The following is a 21,487-nucleotide window of genomic DNA, read 5'->3' as shown; positions in this document are numbered from 1 at the left end:
TTTAAGAAATGATATTTTGATATCATAAACTTATATGCTGTGTAATACATACATACACATACATATACATGTACATATGCATGTCCTGTCTTCAGATTTAGTAAACTGAAGCACCAAATCAAAGCATCAAACTCCTAAGAAATTTGCTGGTTGTGGATGTCTCTGAACATTATAAACTCAATTTTTTTTGTAACACAATCATTCAGGTCCTACAAGCTGAGCCTTTTCTAAGTAGAACTACAACTTTCACTGGCAAAGACTGTTTATTCACACATACAAACACAAATACACACACACACACAAATTTCTCATCATTTCTGGTTGAAATGCAACTACTAGAATATACAGGCAGAATGTAGGTCATTTTTTCTCTAGGTTTGTGATTATTTAATAGAAAATACTTTTATGTATGCTGAAATTTTGAAATTTCCTTATTTTTATCATGAGCTACTCTTGAAGCACATTCCACCAAATGACAAATCTGGAATTGTCATCATATACATAAACCAGTGTGGTAAAGTAGATTACTCTTCCCCAGGTACATTTTTCTGTTTTCTGCTCTATTTATCATGTCTTATCCATTCTTATATCATTATTTTATCCACATCACCCAAACTGTATTATTCAAGTCATTCCCTACTCAAATCTTTCTTATTTCCTAAGAGATGACACTGTCTCATAGTATTTGAGAATATTTCTAGAATTATAAATCAAGGTAAATTAGTGTTAAAAAAGATGTCACCAGAAAACTATGTTGGATTTAGTAATGGCTCCTAAAAGCCCTCTGTATTGATACCCTGGAATTCTTGTTGTCTAGAGTTTCCCTGTAATCCCAAAGATCTTACTTCTATGGAAATTTTGTGTACATGTTCCTTGTTAAGCATCATGGGTGGTAAATGGGAGATAAGATTCGTGCGACACAATATTTCCTATCATCACCGGAAAAGAAGAGCATAAATACACCAAAAAACTCTGGGAAAGTTTTCATATGCAGTCATGACTGCTTAATGACAATGATGTGTTCTGAGAAATTCATTATTTGATAATGACATTGTGTAACCATAAAGGAAGGTATAAATGTACACCTACATGATAGGGCACTGCATGTAGTCAATACTGAATAGTAAATGTCTGAGGCCAGCACCAATCTTCCAGCATGATGCAGAATTCTGGTTCATAGCCAAGTACTTTTATAGTGGGTTAGAATAAACACCAAAACAATATTAAAATGCATATATGGTAAATACATAAACCATTAACAGTACACTATCAGTCTAGTCTAGACATAGATACTTCTCAACTGCTTTCTAGGGTAGTATAATCAGTCATATATAAGTATAATCATTAACATCAGTTGTTAATTTGTCACAGCTAGGAAGAGGGATCATCAATTTAGGAATTGCCCAAGAGAATGCCTATGGGACATTATCTCAATTGCAAAATAATGAAGACAGGACCAGCCTACTGGGTGTCCTGTGAATCTTGGGTAGTTTTTCTTGGGTAATATAAGAAAAGAAGCTGAGCAAGTCAGTAAGGAACATCTTTTCATGGTCTCTGTTTAAGTTCATGTCTCTAGGATCTTGCCTTAGCTTTTCTTAATAATTGCTTATGCTATAAGCCAAATAAACACTTTCTTCCCCACCTGCTTTTTGTCAGGATGTTGTAGCCCAGAAACTAGACTAGGAAAGCAAATTCCTTCACAAATGATAATGTTACATGAAACCCAACTATATATTCTTTCTAGACCATTTTTATTTTCTTACATTCTGCCAAGGAGAATAGCATACAAAGAAACAAAACTAATGGGACATTTATAACTCCACTTTTTTTCTCAGCTATGTTTCACTTATTTTTTTGCTGGAATAAATTAATTTAATTGACCATAAAGTTACTGAAGTTATCAAAGTTTTTTTTCTTTTTTCTTCAGGTAAGCATAAATAGTGTTTATATAAGGAAATACACAGAGGAGTTAAGTAAATATTTCAAGTTCACGAAGCATTTAAGATGCCAAACAAGACTTCAAATGAACTCAATTCTATTCTACAATGCATGGTCATTTTCCCCCTGTTTTATTGTCATGGGTTTCAACCAGCTTTATTTCCCTTTTATTGAAAATAGACTTTGTTCTCATGTAACACATCCTGTTTTTTCCTCCTATTATTTCCCCTATTCATCTCCATTTCCCCTCCCCACCTATCCTTTCTGTCTCTCATAAGAAAACAAAGAGGCTTCTAAGGGACCATAATAAAATAAGATAAAATAAAATAAAATAAAATAAAATAAAATAAAATAAAATAAAAGTTTAACACACCAAAATAGAAAAAAAAAAGCATCAAGAAAGAAAAGAGCCCAAGAAAAAGGGTAAAAGAAATAGATATACAAGCAGAGACCATTCATTCCCACACAAATCTCAAAACAAATGTAAATTGAATGATATATATGAGAAGGACCCGTAGAACACCATGTATATAAATATATGTGCATACATATGAATATATATATATATATATATATCCTTCAAGTTAACAACTGATGATCTGCATATACACTACTATATATATATATTCATATTTATATTAAAAATTTTAAAGTCATACAATTGTAATTTTAACAAATAGTTTTAACACAACATATGAGACAACAACCTCCATTGATACTGTTTATTTCATTTTCTATTGGTCCTCTATTGTTAGGAATGTAGTCTATCATCAAGACCAGTTTGTAGGCCTTGTGCATACGAGCTCAATGTCTGCAAGTTTACAGTGGCAGGATAATGGCCACTGGGATTTCTATCTCACTTCTTACTAAGCTAAAGCCAAGAATTTCAGCATGAGTGTGTATCAGCAGTGTATATTTTCCCTACTCTGGTAGGAAATTTATGCTTGTCTGCAAACTAAGAAACAAGGTCAAACCAGAGATTGGCAAACAAATAGTTTTCATATTCATATTTAAAACTAAAAAAAATATAAGGATAGGAAATATAATTAATGCTACATTCAAAATATATTTGTAAATAATTATTGATATGAAAGTCTCCTGAGACTGTTAATTGGCATTTAGAAAAAAGGGAGAAAAGTAGGTCCTTTATTTGACTGAAAGAAGACCTTCCCATTAAATTACTTTTCTTATTCCAGAAAGCTCATGTTCTTCAGAGGCCAATAAGTAACATTTTTTTCTCCTTTAAGTTCAATTGTTCTAATTTTTCTATATGAGTAGCATTACTAAATATTCTTTAAAGATACTTATATTATTTTACAATTTCATACATTTATATGATGAATTTTAGTCCTTTCTGTATTCTGGGTCTTCCTTTCTCCTACATCTTTTCCTACAGGAATCATCCCTCTACTCAAGTCCCTTTCTGCTGTCATGCTGTGTCTGTATATAACCCTATGAGTGTATTTACAGTTTTGTGCCTATTCATGAGTTTTTATTTCCATTGTGAAATTAGCTCAGAGAAGAAAATGTCGGAAAAGTGAAGAAGCAAGTTTCTGGAAGGGGAAGGATAAATGGAAAATGATTACTCACTTTTATGTTGATGGCTTACTCTACCTCCCAAAGGTACACAACCTGATATTTGGGAATCTTGACCTCAGTTGGCAACATACTCAGTTTTGGCTTTATATATGACTCTCACTTTCTGTCTGTTCTACAAATCGTTTCCCAATCATTACTATGTTCGGGATTGGTTATAATGCTTGAATTAATTGGGAATGTGCATGTTCAAATGTTAAAGGTCCTTGTCCCAAATTGGTTTTTGGTCTATCAATAAAGAGCCAACAGCCAATGGCTGGGTGAGAGAGAGGGTTGAAATTTTAGATTGCTAGGGCTAGGAACTGGGAGAAAGGAAGACAGAGAATCAGCAAGATATGCAAAGAGATGGAACAGATTTAGAACTGCAGAAGGAAAATCATCCAAAATGTAGGTGAGAAGGAAAGCGGCCCCCAAAAGGAATGCCCAGAAGTGTTTTGGCAGCAATGATTAGGAAGATACCCAGAAGGAGCCAGGACAACAAAGATAAAATACAGAATTATAGAGTATCAAGCTAGGATGATAGAAGGGTAACGTGTGCTAACTGCAGGAAAGGTTAGGAGTGCCCAACCTTTTAGCTAGCCAAGGCATTGTAAAATTAACTGTTTTGTGTGTGTGTGTGTGTGTGTGTGTGTGTGTGTTGTGTCTTTCATTCAAGAATCCAGAGTGCTTCTGAGTGGGTGCACATGTGACTTTCCAGGAGTCAAAGTGATGTAGCCAAAACTTGTCCCTATTATTAGAACCTCATGTGACTCTTTTGTGCATTATTGTAAAATGGACTTTGTACATCTCAGGATGTGCAAAAGCTTCTTTCTCTATCAGCATAACATTTTAAAGCTTAAAGTATGTCTTATTTTTACCCCCAACTTATATAGAGTATTTGCCTTCATCTTACAAAATTTCCTCTCAGTTCTTTTCATGCATGCCTCATTCCCGTCTCTTTCCAGTTTCAAGTCTAGTATTCCCTGAAGTAATGGAATTACCAGAAATCTTGTTATATTCACAGCACTCTATTCTATACTTCAGAAAAGTGAGGCATCCCAACCAGATCATCCACTAGGCTTTATTTTCATGAAAGTATGAATCTTTTATTCTTATTCTTCTAAAGTCTAGAAGGGTCTGTATAAAAGGTTTAATAAATACAGCCTATCTATATATGTCTTATTTGGGTATACTTGTAATCCTCAATTTTAAGACATATATTCTCAAAGTAGTTATATCTCAAAATAGATAAGAAATAAATACATGCATCCAATAACTGAAATATTTTGTTTGACACATCACATTTGTCCTAAGGGTAGATGAGACCAAGACCACATTCTTCCTCTAAAAGCAAAAAAGGAGCAAAATGCTTACTACACAAGCATGTGAGCTGGATTTTGTATCCTCAGTGCCCCTTTGAAAAGGCAAGAGTGACAGTGTACATTTGTAGCCAGGGTTAGAGTCCCAGAGGTAGATTCATCATCTAACAAATGTAGCTGAGAACATGAAGACCCCTCCCTTCCCAGAATGGAGTAGCTGGTGACTACATTCCTCAGAAAAATCACAGGGCAGACCAACCATTGGCCAACTACAGATATGGGAAGTCTTACTACCTCATTCCCTAAGTACTAATCAGTTTAAAGGTCACACTACTCCACTAATCATATTGTGTCTAATTGCTATTGCTATACTGTGCTCCTAGAAACTGTATAAAATCTCGCTGAACAAGCTGCCAGGGGCCACCTCTCTTTGGGAGTAGGACAACCCCAGCATGCTGGAAAAGTAAATTCCTCTTGCTTTTGCAGCAATCTCTGGCTCCTCTTGGTCCACTCAGGGGATACTCTGTAGCTAAGGCTTGTCAGAGTCTTACAAAACAAAGGGTGGCAATGCCAGTAAAGGTGTGCATAAAAGGACATGAAAGTCAAGAAATTAGTCAAACTGAGATTTTGACAAAATTAGATACTTGTACATATAAACAACCCCTCTGCTTTAAAGTTTTTATCCAAACATGGATATTGAAACAATGGCATCTAACTTTCAAATTTTATTTAATTTCCAACAATTATTCAGAAAATACATTTAAGATATAAGTTTCTATTTAGAAATTGTCTTATATTTACTTGGTTTTATTTTGGTCTCCTCATATGGGGAAAATCCTTACGTCTCCTCTGACTTTCATAATTTCAGAATTTTGCAGCTTCTGTCTGTGGTCCAACAGCTTATTTGATTCTCAGTTCCCTCTTGTAGCATATAGGAACACCCTAAAATCCCTTGCTTAGTGTAATAATTTATGACACTCAGTGCTCGTTCTATTCTTCCATGGACTCAGATTTTATTACCATAGTTTGGCTTCAGTACTGATCAATGGCCAAAATTGGCCCACTTGATTTCCAAATTCTCACAAATGGTAACAACTTCTGCCACAATAAATGATCCCAAAGTCTCCTATCTCTAAGGTTTTACATAACATTTACATAAAACTCAAAAAATTTCTAACTCTATGATTTCTCTACACTTTACTCTCAAAGGGAATTTTTTTTAAGACTATGTTGTAAACTCTACCTGGAGATTTGTAAATTCATTGGGTATGGTTTTAAATCTATAAAATCTGTACCAAAATTTAGCTTAAAACAGATAGTAAAAGGATTATAATTAAAACCTATATATACATAATTTGAATTTGCTACAGCATGCTCTGTATGTGATTCAATTCATATTTAGAATATACTGTAAATATAATTTAGAGTCAATTATTTTTAAGAAAATTGATGCAACTATGTGACTCTCCTTCATCTTTGCTGATGATTTCATCATTATCTGTATGTATAGTAAGTAACTGCATGGCTAGGTGCCAGTATTTTCTAACTTGAATTCTGCATGACATGTGACTTCACCAATCTATGATGATAGTATAAGACAACAACTGTCACTCTTATGAGACCTTAGTTTATCACTGTATTTCTTTTTATACTAAGGCAACAACAAACAGGTCTCTAAAATATTGTCAATTAGTATGGACTGTTGTTTGATGCTAAATTTTTAAGGCTATAAAGGTCTATTCTGATTAATAAAAGTTGATTTAGAAGTGCATATTTAACTACTTATGTCTTTGCTAACCTTACTTTTAAAATTATTATTATTATTATATTTTCTTCATTTACATTTCAAATGTTATCCCGTTTCCTGTTTTTCCCTCTGAAAACCCCCTATCCCATCTCACCTTCCTCTGGTCATCAACCCAACTATTCCTGATTCCCTTTGAGTATCCTTTGTTGTCTAACTGCTCTTCCTAGAACTTCAAATACTATAAGGAATAGATAGGAAGAGAGAGGGCAGTCTTGTCTAGTTCCTGACTTTACTGGGATTGTTTTGAATTTCTCTTCATTTAGTTTGATGTTGGCTACTGCTTTACTGTATACTGCTTTTATTATGTTTAGGCATGGACCTTGATTTACTGATCTTTCTAAGAATTTTAACATGAAGGGATGTTGAATTTTTTTAACTGCTTTTTCAGCATGTAATGAAATGATCATTTGGTTTTTTTTCGTTGAGTTTGTTTATGTAGTGGATTACTTTGATGGATTTCCATACATTGAACCATCCCTGCATCCCTGGAATGACACCTACTTGAATGTGGTGAATGATTGTTTTGATATGTTCTTGGATTCAGTTGGCAAGAATTTTATTGAATACTTTTACATCGATAATTATAAGGGAAATTGGTCTGAAGTTCTCTTTCCTTGTTGGGCCTTTAGCGGTTCTGGTATCAGCATAATTGTGGCTTCATATAATGAATTGGGTAGTGTTCCTTCTGTTTCTATTTTTGTTTTGTGGAATATTTTAAAGAGTATTGGTATTAGGTCATCTTTGAAGGTCTGAAAGAATTTTCCCCTGAAACCATCTGGTCCTGGACATTTTGTAGTTGGGAGACTTTTAATGACTGCTTCTATTTCTTTCGGGGTTATGGGACTGTTTAGATGCTTTATCCTAACTTTGGTATTTGGTATCTGTCTAGAAAGTTGTCCATATTATCCAGGTTTTCTGTTATGTTGAATATAGGTATTTGTAGTGGATCTCATGTTTTGTTTTGTTTTGTTTTTTTTAATTTCCACAAGTTTTGTTGTTATATCTCCCTTTTCAGTTTTGATTTTGTTAATTTGGGTACTGTCTTTGTACCATATGGTTAGTCTGGCTAAGGGTTTGTCTAGCTTGTTGATTTTCTCAAAGAACTAGTTCCTGATTTTGTTCTTTCCTTGTATAGTTGTTTCTTGTTTCTACTTGGTTGATTTCAGTCCTGAGTTTGATTATTTTCTGCCATCTACTCCTCTTGGGTGTATTTACTTCTTTTTGTTCTAGAGCTTTCAGGTATGCTATTAAATTGCTAGTGTATGCTCTCTTCAGTTTGGAGGCACTCAGTGCTATGAGTTTTCTTCTTAGCACTGCTTTCCTTGTATCACATAAGTTTGGCTGTTTTGCCTTCATTTTCATTAAATTCTAAAGACTGTAATTTCTTTGTTTCTTCCTTAACCATGTTATCATTGAGTAGAACATTGTTCAGCTTCCATGTGTATGTGGACTTTCTGTGTTTTTTGTTGCTATCGAAGATCAACCTTAATCCATATTAATCTGATTGGAGGCATAGGGTTATTTCAATCTTCTTCTATCTGTTGAGGTCGGATTTGTGACTGATTGGTCAATTTTTGAAAGGTACCATGACATGCTGAGAAGAAGTTATATTCTTTTTATTTAGGATGAAATGTTCTCTAGATATCTGATATTTCTTAAATTCATTTGGTCCAAAACTTCTGTTAGTTTTATTCTGTCTCTATTTAGATGGATTCCCTGATCCGTTCATTGATAAGAGTGCTGAGGGAATTCCCCCATTACAATTGTGTTAGATGCAATGTGTGTTTTTAGGTTTAGTAAAGTTACTTTTCTGAATATGGATACCCTTGTATTTGAAAGTTCTTCTTAGTACATTTTTCCTTTGATGAGTATGAAGTGTCTGTCCTTCCTTATCTTTTTTGATGACTTTTGGATGAAAGTCTATTTTATCCAATATTAGAATGGCTACTCCCACTTGTTTCTTGGAAACATATGCTGTTTACATGTCCACTATGTTAGTCTATGTTTTTTTATTGGGGAATTGAGTCCATTGATGTTAAGAAATATTGAGGAATAGTATTTTTGTTCCCTGTTATTTTTGATGTTATTTTGTTGTTGTTGTTATTTACGTGTTTATCTTCTTTCGGGTTTGTCAAAAGAGAATTTCTTTTTTGCTTTTTCTAGGGTGTAGTTTCCCTTCTAGTGTGGTGCTTCCCATCTATTATCCTTTGTAGGGCTGGATTTGTGGGAAAATATTGTGTAAATTTGTTTTTGTCATGGAATATCTTGGTGTCTCCATCTATGGTAATTGAGAGTTTTGCTGGGTATAGTAGTCTGGGTTGGCATTTGCTTTCTCTTTGGGGTCTTTATGCCATCTTCCCAGGATCTTCTAGATTTCATAGTCTCTTGTGAGAAGTTTGTTGTAAATCTGATAGGCCTGCTTTTATATGTTATTTGACCGTTTTCCCTTATTATGTTTAATATTTTTTCTTTTGTGCATTTGGTGTTTTGATTATTATGTGATGGGAAGAATTTCTTTTCAGGTCCAATATATTTGAAGATCTCTAGGTTTCTTGTATGTCCATGAGCGTCACTTTCTTTAGCTTTGGTTAGTTTTCTTCTATAATTTTGTTGAAGATATTATTGGTCCTGGAATCCTCACTCTCTTCTATACCTATTATCCTTAGGTTTGTTCTTCTCATTGTGTCCTGCATTTCCTGGATGTTTTGGGTTAGGAGCTTTTTGCATTTTGCATTTTCTTCTATTAGGTGTCAGTGTTTTCTGTGTTATTTTCTGCACCTGAGATTCTCTTTTCTATCTCTTGTATTTTGTTGGTGATGTTTGTGTCTATGATTCCTGATCTCTTTCCTAGGTTTTCTATCTCTATTGTTGTTATCCTTTGTGATTTCTTTATTGTTTCTATTTCCATTTTTAGATTCTGTGTGATTTTGTTCAGTTCCTTCACCTGTTTAGTTTTGTTTTCCTGTAATTCTTTAAGGGATTTTTGTGTTTCCTCTTTAAGGTCTTTTATCTGTTTTCCTGTGTTCCCCTGTATTTCTTTAAGGGAGTTATTTATGTCCTACTTAAACTCCTCTACCATCATCATGAGATGTGATTTTAAATCATAGTCTTGCTTTTCTGGTGTTTTGGGGTAGCCAGGGTTCGCTGTGATGGGAGAACTGGGTCCTGATGATACCAAGTAGTCTTGATTTGTGTTGCTTATGATCTTATGATTGCCATTCACCATGTTAACTGGTCTTGCTGTCTCTGACTTTGGCTTGTTTATTCTGCAATCCTGTTTGTCAGTACTCCTAGGATACCAGTTCTTTCTGGGAGAAATTTAGGTATGGAAAGCTGTGGTACAGGGTCAGCTCTGAGGTACAGACAGAGACCAGAAATATCCTGTCCCCTGCTGATCCTTGATTCCTGTGAGGTTCTGTGAGGGTCTCTCTTGGGTCAGGAATTTGAAGAGAAGTGGTGGTCTTACCTGTGCTCGCATATGTTTAGCTCTCTCCTGGCAGTGTTTGTTTATGTAGCTCTGTGGCACAGGATCAGCTCTGTGCACAGATGGATACTGGAAGGTTCTGGTCCCAGTCTGCCCCTCAGTTCCTTTGTACTGAGGGTTTTTGATGGGTTCCTCTGAGCAGCAGTGGTGGTCCTTCCTGTATTCACATGCCTGTCTGCACTCCTGGGAGGCTTGCTCCCTCACAGCTCTTTTTGTATATAGAGCCCAGTGGCAGGGGATCTGCCTCAGGCATAGATCGAAATCCAAAGTCTCCTCTTCTAGCCTTTGCTAACTTTCAATATAAAGCTTCTAAAAATTTCAGATAATATATGTTTGATAGATATTTAATAAATAAAATTCCTAATGTTATTTAGGTTCACAGTAGTATTTCTTTAGGTTCTATGTCTTTGGTTACTTTCTTAAACTTTAGCTACTTAGACAAGCTATGTCACATAAAAAAACTGATTCTATTTTGATCCTAAAGTTAATTTAACTGAATCTTCAACTCAAATTTTAAAGCTCAAACATAATAGGAATAAAGCTCTAAAATTCTAACCTCATATAAACTATTTTCTTGTAAACTGTCCATTTAGTGACAAGATTTATGTAGCCTCTTGTGGTTTCAAGGTGAAATCTAAAGCAAGTAACTAACTCTGGTATAATTAATAGATGATCCTCAAAGTCTTCAGAGATCTGCTGAGTATGACATTTAAAATATTTAGACTTTGCATAATAAACTGAACTCCTAGCAGGAAGCCTTATGGTATCTAACAAAGACAGAAGACAGATGGAACACAAGACTCCACCTGGATTGTGGTAATACTAGCCACCAGGCTAAAGTGCTTCATGCCTCGACAGTGACCAGAGCTTTGCTCAAACTGTGAACATTTTTGTTTATTATTCTACTTTGATTGGTCAAAGAAAGGTCAGTTTTCCCAAATTCCTCTACAGGAAAAATCTCAGGCCTGGTTGACCGCTAAAGGCCTATGCTATTTTCTTTGACAGCCAAAGACTGACCCCTGGCCCAACCAAAACTGTAGAGACCAGGGGATCCTATGGTAACATCTATAAGTAATGGGTCTATGTCATTTTAATTGATATATAAAACATTAGATTATATTTCCAGCTATAATTTATCCTCAGATCTCTCATGTATTGATTTTTTTTTTTAAACAACAGCAAGCATCTTGTTCCTTCCCAAGGCTTCAAAGGCCTTCTTAGTTTTCTACAAATTTAAAAGTCAGGCTTCAGGCCTCCAGTTAAAAAAGATGGTTTGCTTTGCTATCAGACTCTTAAGAGATAACCTTACAGAAAGGTTTCAAAGTAACCTTTTCCTATTTATTTAAAGGAACTTGCTTTACAGTGACTGCTCTCAATTATCAACCCCTTATGTCTCACACTAAAAAATGGTTGAAGCTATGTAAAAATATGTTCTGATAAGCTATTTATCTAGCTCTGGCAAAATACTGTCACAAGTTAAATTTCTTTTTGTTGTCTTCTCAGTATACAGTTAAATATGCTTCTCATTGTGCTAAAACCACCTGTCCAATCTATATATGCCCAGACTTCTGGATAAAAATAATAGTGTTCTTGCTTTTAACTCAAAATCATTTTGGGGTTTCTCAGCTTTTTACTATGACTCAAAGAAGTAAGTCTACTCTTCTTTCTACAGTATAGATTACAAAACAGTTACAATGCTAATATATCCAAAGCTTTTCTTTCATTTTATGAACTAAAAAACAAAACCAACAAAACCAAAACAAAAAATAACCTTGTAATCTTTAGAGATCTACCTCACAGGTTAAACAGAGTCTGGATAAGTACTATCAAACAATAGTTTTGTGCTCATGGTCTATTCCTGAGGTTAGGATCTCTCCCTTTCCCTGACCTTGGGACTTCCCTCCCCCAACTCTTAGGTTCATGCTAGCCTAAATGTTTCAAATGTACACCATGGACAAGATTTTCCTCTTAAACTTCTTTCCTGTGCATTTTCTCTCTTTTCTATCTGCTCCAACAGATTTCAAATTAGCTATAGACTGCTCCAGAGCCAACTCCTCGTGTTCCCTTGGACTCTGCTCTCCAGCTGCAAAGCTTCTAGCCGCAGGTGGTCCAGCTTGAACCAGGGCAGTTTCCAAGGCCCCAGATGGTCCTGCAGAGTATGGACCAGGATTGAAAAAGACTTCACCTCCTGGACCAACATTCTAGTGTTCTGCTCTGACCTCCCAACAGCTACGCTATACTCCTATGTCATCAGGATTCAATCACTGAGAAGATTACAAGTCACCGCATGTAATTTATTATCAAAAAAATCCCGGGATGTTATCTTTCAAACCCAGACAAACAATGGAGGTACCTATTTAACATATCAAAGCTAACACTGGCTGCCATGTTCTGCCTGAAGTACCTCAGTTAATGTTTGTTTTAGGGCCCTCCTGGCTGGTATACTTTACCATATACTCTGAACTTTACAAGCAAAGTCTAGTCTGCTTTTCTTTGTACAATCACTTTGGTTGTCCACTCTTCTCTTTCTACTTTTGGAGCTCCTGGCTGTTGCACCTAGTTTCCCACTCTCTTCTTTTCTTTCACCTCCTCATCTCCCCACATAGCACAACACTGTCTGGTCTTGACCATGCTGGACTCTCCCAGGTGCCCTTCCACCTCTCTATAGTAAACTTTCTCCCCCACCACACCTAGGAACAATCACATTCCTTTATCTTTGTATTTATTTGTTTGTTTGTTTTTACATTCATCTTTATCTTACAGGTTGTCTGAATTTACTTCTGTGTAGTTATTCCTAAAGTATATCTGAATAGGCATCCTTAGCTAAAACAGGGGAATCTTTGAATTTCTCTCTCTGTGTCTCTGTCTCTCTCTGTCTCTGTCTCCCTTGATCTTTCACACACACACACTCTCACACACATACATGTAAAGATTCACTTCACAGCTCAAGAGAGAGGTCTCTGATTGAATTTCTTAATTTTAAATCACAGTGTCATTAATGACTTAATTGGGAAATATTAGCCAGGCTTCAACACAGTAAGGATATGCTTTTTTCTAAAGTTTTAAAACCCAGATCTTTTGAAGCCATTTAAACACACATGGATGTATAAAAAAATATGGAATAATAAGAATTGAAGTCAATTTTTAAAAGTAGCATAATGTTGCAGCATATAGTGATAAATCACATTTAGTTTCTATGAGTGCCAGAAGTTTGATCAAAGATTTCTGTGGAGAAATATATTGGGAAGGCAATTTATTTATTGTCCTCTATAACTTTACACCTCAATAAAAGTGCTTTCTCATCTGTATTGGGAAAGAAACACCTCCCTAGTGCTGTAAGAGTCTGTTTTGGTAGCTATATTCTAATAGTATACCTAGTTAGGACAGGCTGTTGCTGATGATCCACTGTTTTCAGACGTAGTCTGACAAGTTCATTTGAGTATCTTAGTCATATACTAATATATCCAAGTTTTTCTTTCTAGACTCAGACTGTGAGATTTTTGTAGTCATTCTGATTAAATTTGAAAGTTGGTGTTCTCATTTAAAGCAGTTGTAGGAACTCAGGCTTGGTGTTTCTGTCAATTTCAATTGATGTGTCTATTAATTGTAGATAAGCTCACTTACTTCATTTAATTGTGGAAAAGATTAAATATTCATTAAATCTAAAACTCTACGTAATGTTCATGCATAGTAAAGATGTACAAATTTGCTGGATACCCTCAATTTTTAGCAGTAAAGTTGTTTTTCTTAGGTAAATCTGCTAGTGTTCTAATGCTACCGTGATCATTTTACAACAATCTGTTAGCTACCTACTTGCTTTAGTTGTATATATAGAAAAGCTGACATATATATATATATATAAAACAACCATCCAACAGTTACATTTGGAAGCTTTAACAATTAAGAAGATGCCATGTTCTTTCCATATAATACATGCTGTGATCAAATCCTCACTAAAATGTTGGGCAGTAATGTATGTATTCCCATAATTCCTACCTAAAAGTTACAAATGAACATTTCATTAAGTACATTAAAAAGAGAGAGTATTTTTAAGTTTCTCAAATAATAATATAGACATGATAAGTGAGAGAAATATTTAAAGCCACACATGTGTGCTAAATTCCTTAATACTGTGACCACATTTTTCCTAAATACTGTGTTTTCTGCAAGTACACCCTGCTTTTCACACCATTGAGAGTTAATGTCTTGATTTACTCCTAATTTAAAAAAGTATGAGCACAAGTTCTTCAACATCCAATGCTATAGTCCATGGAACTGCATCTAAATGAAGCATATGTAACTTGTAGAGGTTTAGAAATGTCAGCTCTTTTTGAGATAGCGGAGTGCACAGACAACCAACTAGAAGCCATCCAGCCTGATCACTTGAGTTCCATCCCTGGAAAGAGAAAGACAACATTGGAAAAGTGTATTCTGAAATTCACAGGAGCATTGTGGCATTAAAGTGGGCACACACATTCACGTACACACACACACACACTCATACCACACACCAAATAAAATGTAGAAAAACACAATACTTCATGGGTGTTGTTTTGAATATTCCTGTGCAAATGATTGATATTTTCCCTTAAAATAGAAGCAATCTAAGTCCTTTTCAAGTTGTACAAAATTATGACTAGAGAAAAGAGATTTATTTTAACACTACAATTTTGAAAACATAAAACTTTTACAGAAAAAGAGCACATTGTTACATATTACAGTATAAGTATGTGTTAAAACATTGACAAGTTCTCTATCATAAGGACAATTCCACCTCCTGGACAGCTATTTACACTGCTTAGGTAATAACTATAACCTGCACTTTTTGGCAAAATTATTCTTGAATCTATTCTGGGACATACTAATAACATAATCCTGTCTTTTAACCTGCATCGAGATCTTACTTGGTCCATGATAGAGCCACTGGAGAAGCTGAGCTTACATTCTAACTGATTTGGGAAATCTTGGTGAAGCTCAGGTTATTAAAATTTATTAGAAAATTTGATAATCTAAACTTGCTATGTTGTAATGGATCAGCATATGATTCCTTATGCTTATCCTTGAGACATTACTTGTTTGAAGGAAGCAAAAGTGGTGAGAAGAGTCTAAGGTTAAGGTTTAACTGTAGTTAAATAGAACTACAGGTTAGGTTGAGGTGGAAAATATAGAGATAAACAATGTGTACTTTAAGGAGGTCTTTAAATCTTTAAAGAGTGCTTTATTTTTGTTGTTACTTGTTTAAAAAGAGAATGTAAACCCATGAAGACTTTACTATACCCTGAAGCTATGAGAAATGATCAGTTCCATAAACTTTGTCTAAACTTTATTTTATATATACATGATATCTGTAAGACTTCATTTTTTTAAAATAACTGGAGTTTTAAATTATAATCTTTGAAAGATAAAAGTTAAATAGTAATAAAATTCATAATTGAATTTGTTTCTTATCACATTGACATTTATGCCTTGTTAATTTATTAAAATATTTCCATGTAGGTATATTCACAGTTATATTTTAGAATGTAAATGTATTTATGTTAATATATGTAAGATTATTTCTTTTATTCTAGGGAATATCAGAAATGAAACCTATAAAGTTTGGCCAACATGACTGTCTAAACACGAGGTTAAACATATTTTATATTTTTCAACTGTAGAATTGTTTTAATTAATTGGGAAGTCAAGAAAGTTATTCTGTCAAAACTAAAGCTTAAAAATAAACCTTGGGAAATTTCTTGTTTGAAGGAATCAAAGTGACAAGCAGAGTCTAAGGTTAAGATTGTCATTTCTGGGAGCATGCAAGAGAGAACTGAGCATGACCTTGCCAATCAGTCTTATCCAGAGCTGCTGCTGTGTAGTACATGGGGAGAGCTTCAACTGAGAGTGATATCAACTAGCAAATATGATAGTCAGGCAATAACATGCTTTGGAAGTAAAATAAGACTTTATAATACCAATTCAACACAAAATGATGTATAGAGTTATCATCTGCCTAACTAGTGAAATCAGCAAGGTACATGCTTCTAGAAATACAGTGTAAATTTACAATATCTGGAAAATAACTGGTACTATAACTCTTAGTAACACTTCACTTAAAATTCATACTAACTGGACATTTTCTTCAGATATTCATAACATTTCTAAATAACACAGGAAGCATTGTTTATGTTTTAATAACATGGTTTTATAAATTCTCAATAATATTCTCAGGTTTCTAATTTCATATTTAAAAACTGAAGACAAATATAGAGGAAAGGAGGAAAATATGCTTGAATCTTCAAGAGGTTCATAGGTATTGTTATACATAACAAAATGAAGAAAAAATACTACATTTATTTCTGATATTTCCTGTCTATCCCTTGATCCTCTTTGGAACACAATGCTATTTCTCTGTTTCTAGAAAATTCCAGACCTGTTAGTGGTGTATTTTTTAGTCTCTGTATACCTATCTATAATCAGTTTCTGTTGTCTGTTACCTTTTAAAATAAGTGTAATGTAGAAGTGGAAGGGATAGTTTAATTTGCAGTGATATATTTTGATTTTAATAGAAACTTTTTAGATTGATTTAAATATTAAGATGCATTTTATTAATTTGTGTGTGTGTGTGTGTGTATGTGTGAGTGTGTGTGCATGTGCACGTAAATGAGCATGCACACACATGGGTACTCATGGAGCCAGAAGAGATAATTTTAGTTGCTATGGGTAGTTGGGATCTACCTGACATGAGGTTGGGGACCAAACTCAGGCCCTTGGTAAAAGCAGCAAAGTGAAGCTTGGCAAGAGTTATGATTCAGCAGATAAGTTTACATGTCTTCCAGAAAAGCCAAGTTCAACTCCCACCACTCACATAACAGCTAACAACAGTCTATAATTCCAGTTCCTAAGGTAACCAACATCCTTTCTGATCTCTGCAGACATTTTACATGTACATGCATAGTACAGAAAAGCAAAACACTCATGAAATAAAACTAATTCTCAAAGAAAACTGATAAAAGAACATGTACTCTTATCAGCTGAGTGATCTCAAATGATTTATTAATTTTTATTAGTTTCACCATGAGTGATTTGAGTTTTAGTGGGAGCATTTTATATTTACATATTGCTTGTATATGCATAGAGATTTCAACATTCTCAATTCAGTCATTGTGTCTTCTGAGGAACTGGCTAAAAGTAGATTCCATGTGTCCTGGTAGGCAAGCTGCAATTGAATAAGAGTATAGGATTGATTAATTGATTATGAGAGGCTGCATTTAATATTTGGCTTATTTTGTAGAAAAGAAGACCCACCTTTTTTCATGCCTTTCCAAGACACCAAAGCTTATAAAAAGTCTTTTATGAGAAACAATGCTGTTCTCAGCGTGACTCTGAATTCTCCCTCAAACTGCATACACCTAGATTCCCTATGACACTGCTAACTAAAAGCATCCTTCATCTGTGGCTGCAGTTGCAATCCATGATACCATTCCAATGGGAGCTGGGAAATGTATGGAATTGTGAGTAATGGCTGACACAAACTGATGTACACAGAAGCTTTCAGGGAGACATGAAAGATAGGAAGGGCTTGGACTAGAACTCACTGAAATATTTTAGAACCTGTTCAGTAAGTTAATGTCCCTTAGCAATTTACTAATAAATGTCTTTACTATTTCCACAGATCAATATCGTTTCACTTACCTAGTACTAAGAAATTGTGCATGCAATGTGTGACATTCAGTTGTTTTGCATGTATACTGTATGAGAATAACCTGTGTTTAGAATACATAGAATGGAACAGAGATAAAGGCTTGGGTTTGGTAGCTGTTCAGTCTGGCACTGAGGTAGGAATGAATTTATGATGGAATTAATTTCACGTATCATAAATGCTAATGTGAATCCAAGAAGTACCTGAGAGAATCATACATCCAAAAGAGGTAATATGCTATCCTTATACACAAGAAATCTTTGGGACCTGTGCCAAGATGTCACCAATTGCCCTAAAATGATTGCCCTGGATATTAATTCTACTTTCTCTAGCAAAACTCTTCAGTGCCATCTGTAATTAATTTCTGCCCTGATTACCAGGGCCAAATAATTTAACACATGGTCATGTTGTGTGGCTACCCCATGCCCACTCATTTTATCATTTCTAAAGTAAGGATTGATAATACTTTGGTCTTACTCCTTAACTTTAAACGAACTTGAAACACGATAATTCTTTCTTTCTGTCTATATCATTATTTTCCTCAATGTTTAGAAATTGGAGATAGTTCATCTTGAGCAAATCATTCAAATGTTCTGTTTCTGAATTTTCTTACTTATAAAATTGGGGAAATTCAGCCTTATGAATAGCTCATTATAAAAATCAAGATTAATTTGAAATCTTATGAAAGCATCCATCGCAGAATAACCACTAAATATTCAACATTTTTTTAAAGTTTTGTGCTTTATTTAACAGATGCACATTAACAAAAGTATACACTGGAGACAAAGTCTGTGTAATATTACCTGCAGGGCCTGTGTTTATTGACCTCTCTCTATTCTCCAGCAGTTCACATTCACATGACTTGTGAATTATAATAAATATGTTAATAAAATCAAGTTTTGTTATTAAATCTAAAGATTTAATTCAGACTTCAGGTAGATTACAAGCCCAGAAATGAGGATAACAATTAGAGGTAGAAGTGAAGTGACTCTCGAGATGGATAGCATATTGTGAGTCATTAAAACTCAGCACCTCTGGCAGGTTGCTGTGTCCAACCTGACTCTACCATCACACCTGTCATTAAAACTTGATGTGTTTCATTATGTACATGTATAGTTGAATTCCATTTGAGAGTGGGAGAAACAGAGTTGGAAAGGTGACTAGAAATAAGAAGACATAGAGTTTGTAAATTAAGGATAGTGAAATTCCTATGCTTGAGGCTCCATTTTGCATCCTGCTAGCCATTGACCTATCTTTTACTGTTAGTACTAAAGGCAAAGCATTGCATTTACTAAAACATAAGTCAAACCACTTCAATGTGGATGGGAAGCAGTGTTTCTGGAGGAATATCTCAAGTCAAGTGTGTCTTCTGTTGGAAAATTGGCATGTTTTCCAAATAAGTCTTTCTACACAGTTGGTTCACTCAATTGCAGATGTTAAAAGGATGTCAGATCATTTGTTAGAAGCTGAAAGTCAATACTCAAGCAACAGAGCTCCTTGTGCTACCTGACTGTACTGTGCAATGAGAGGTGAAGAATCTGGCCCATAATACATAAATAAGATACACTAGCAATATCTATATTAGAAGCTAATTAGAATATTAAATTAATCCTTTCATGTTAAGCTTAAGGCTAGTGTTGCTTTTTATCAATACTCCTTACGCAATGGCAGATAGAAGTTGCTTTTAATCACAGAAAAAATTACTTCCTTGTCATGTGGGTATCAAATATCAATAAATTCTGATGTTAGATACATCCCTGATTTCATTAAAATTCATGGATACTGCTTAAGCAATTATGTTTAGAAAGATTAGCCTAGAAGCAATTAAAATCTTCTCTTTTTTCTTCATTTGTAGGTAAGTCTGAGGAACCATGTCAGATGAGGTGGTAGAGGAATTTTCTTGTCTTCCACATCTCTTTGATTTTCTAACAAATAGTTCCAGGTGGCTATTAATTAATCGGAATCCATTAGTTTAATTTTGTTAGCTCAGGATAATCATGGAAAGGCACTCACAAAGTTGAATGGGTTATTATGGTTATCAACTTCAACATCTATGTTGGCCTTTGAAAAATTTTGTCATCATTTGAAACCTTGCTTAATGATCCTTTCCTTTTCACTTTGTGAATCAGAGCAGAAAATGGATCCCTATACAAATGGTTCTCAACCTTGCTAATGCTGTGACCCTTTACTAAAACTCCAAAAGTTGTGGTGACTTCCAATCATAAAATAGTTTTTCTTCATACTTCCTAACTGTACTTTTCTTACTGTTATGAACTGTTTATCTGTGATTTTTGATTTTCTAAAGTGACCATTGAACAATGGTCTTTTTACACCCCCTCAAAGGGATCACAAGCTATAGCTTGAGATCTGCTGCTCTACACTTTTTCCATTGCTTCCTGCACTTGCCCCCATTTACCTGTTTTAAGAGTATCCATGTAAAGAGCCTTGTTGTGTCAGTTCAACATGGTACATGAAGTTATGTTAAATTCAGTCCAGACATCTCATGAAAATCAAAACAAGAGATATAGTTTTGGCAAATGAAATCACTTCAATATGAAGTTATTTGACTCGAAAGAACTATATAATTGGCATAGATAAGACACATTTTTACCTCAGATTCTTATTATCTAATAATTTATTAGCTGGCCTTAAATGATGCTCAATCTTACACTGAAATTATCCAATCAGTATCTCTTTATAGACAGATTATATCCAAAATAACTGTACAATATTGAAATTTAGGTTCACATTTGATGTGGCATGACAAAGAAAAATAATGGCCAGACACGTAACATATTTTAGCTCCAAATAGATGACAACAATTCAGTTCAACATAGTTAGAATAACTGAGCACACCAGAAGCCTCTAGTCTACATGAGTCAGGATTTAGCCAGAAGAAATGTGTTGGCCCAGATAGTGCAAATGCCATCCTTGGCCTGAGGAAAACAGGCAGCATACTGTTAAGTTTTATCAAAGAAGACAACAGGATTGCAGGCTTTTTAGTACTTTCCTAAAGTCTGCTCATGCTGTTCTAGGATGCTCTGACTCCTTGAAGGGACATACATTCTGATAGCTGTAGAAAGATTGACATATTTTGGATTTGCAAACATAGAAAATGGAAAAACAGAAGAGATAGTTTTAAATATTGACTTACATTTTTACCCCATCAAAAATGTAGGCAGCAAAATCACTAATAGTGACAATACCAAGGTCATGTTTCATATTAGTATATAAATGTTACCGGAAGTAGCCTATAGTTTGCTGTAAAATGTGATAATTGTATGTCTAAAAATTTACTCACAGTTGAAATGATGAAGTAGAGCACACATATACTCATAAGTGTTAGTCACAGGATCCTAAATGAAATTTGCCTTTTATTTCCTTTGTATATGTTAAAGGGTTTATTTTATTATATTAATTCTTTGCATACACATTAAAAACATGAACTTGTAGTTTTATCTGCTAACACTTGAAACAACTGGATTAATAGCAATTAAAAAGACAGATGACCTTCTAGTTTTTGTCTGTGCTAAGAGATGATCCTGTGCCACAGCACACCATACTCAAATACCTTAAATAATTACAGGAGTGTGGTGGCGCACGCCTTTAATCCCAGCACTCGGGAGGCAGAGGCAGGCGGATTTCTGAGTTTGAGGCCAGCCTGGTCTACAAAATGAGCTCCA

This window comes from Mus caroli, chromosome 9 (genome assembly GCF_900094665.2).
Source record: "Mus caroli chromosome 9, CAROLI_EIJ_v1.1, whole genome shotgun sequence".
NCBI classification, from domain to species: Eukaryota; Metazoa; Chordata; class Mammalia; order Rodentia; family Muridae; genus Mus; species Mus caroli.
Note: the sequence above shows the minus strand (reverse complement) of the source record.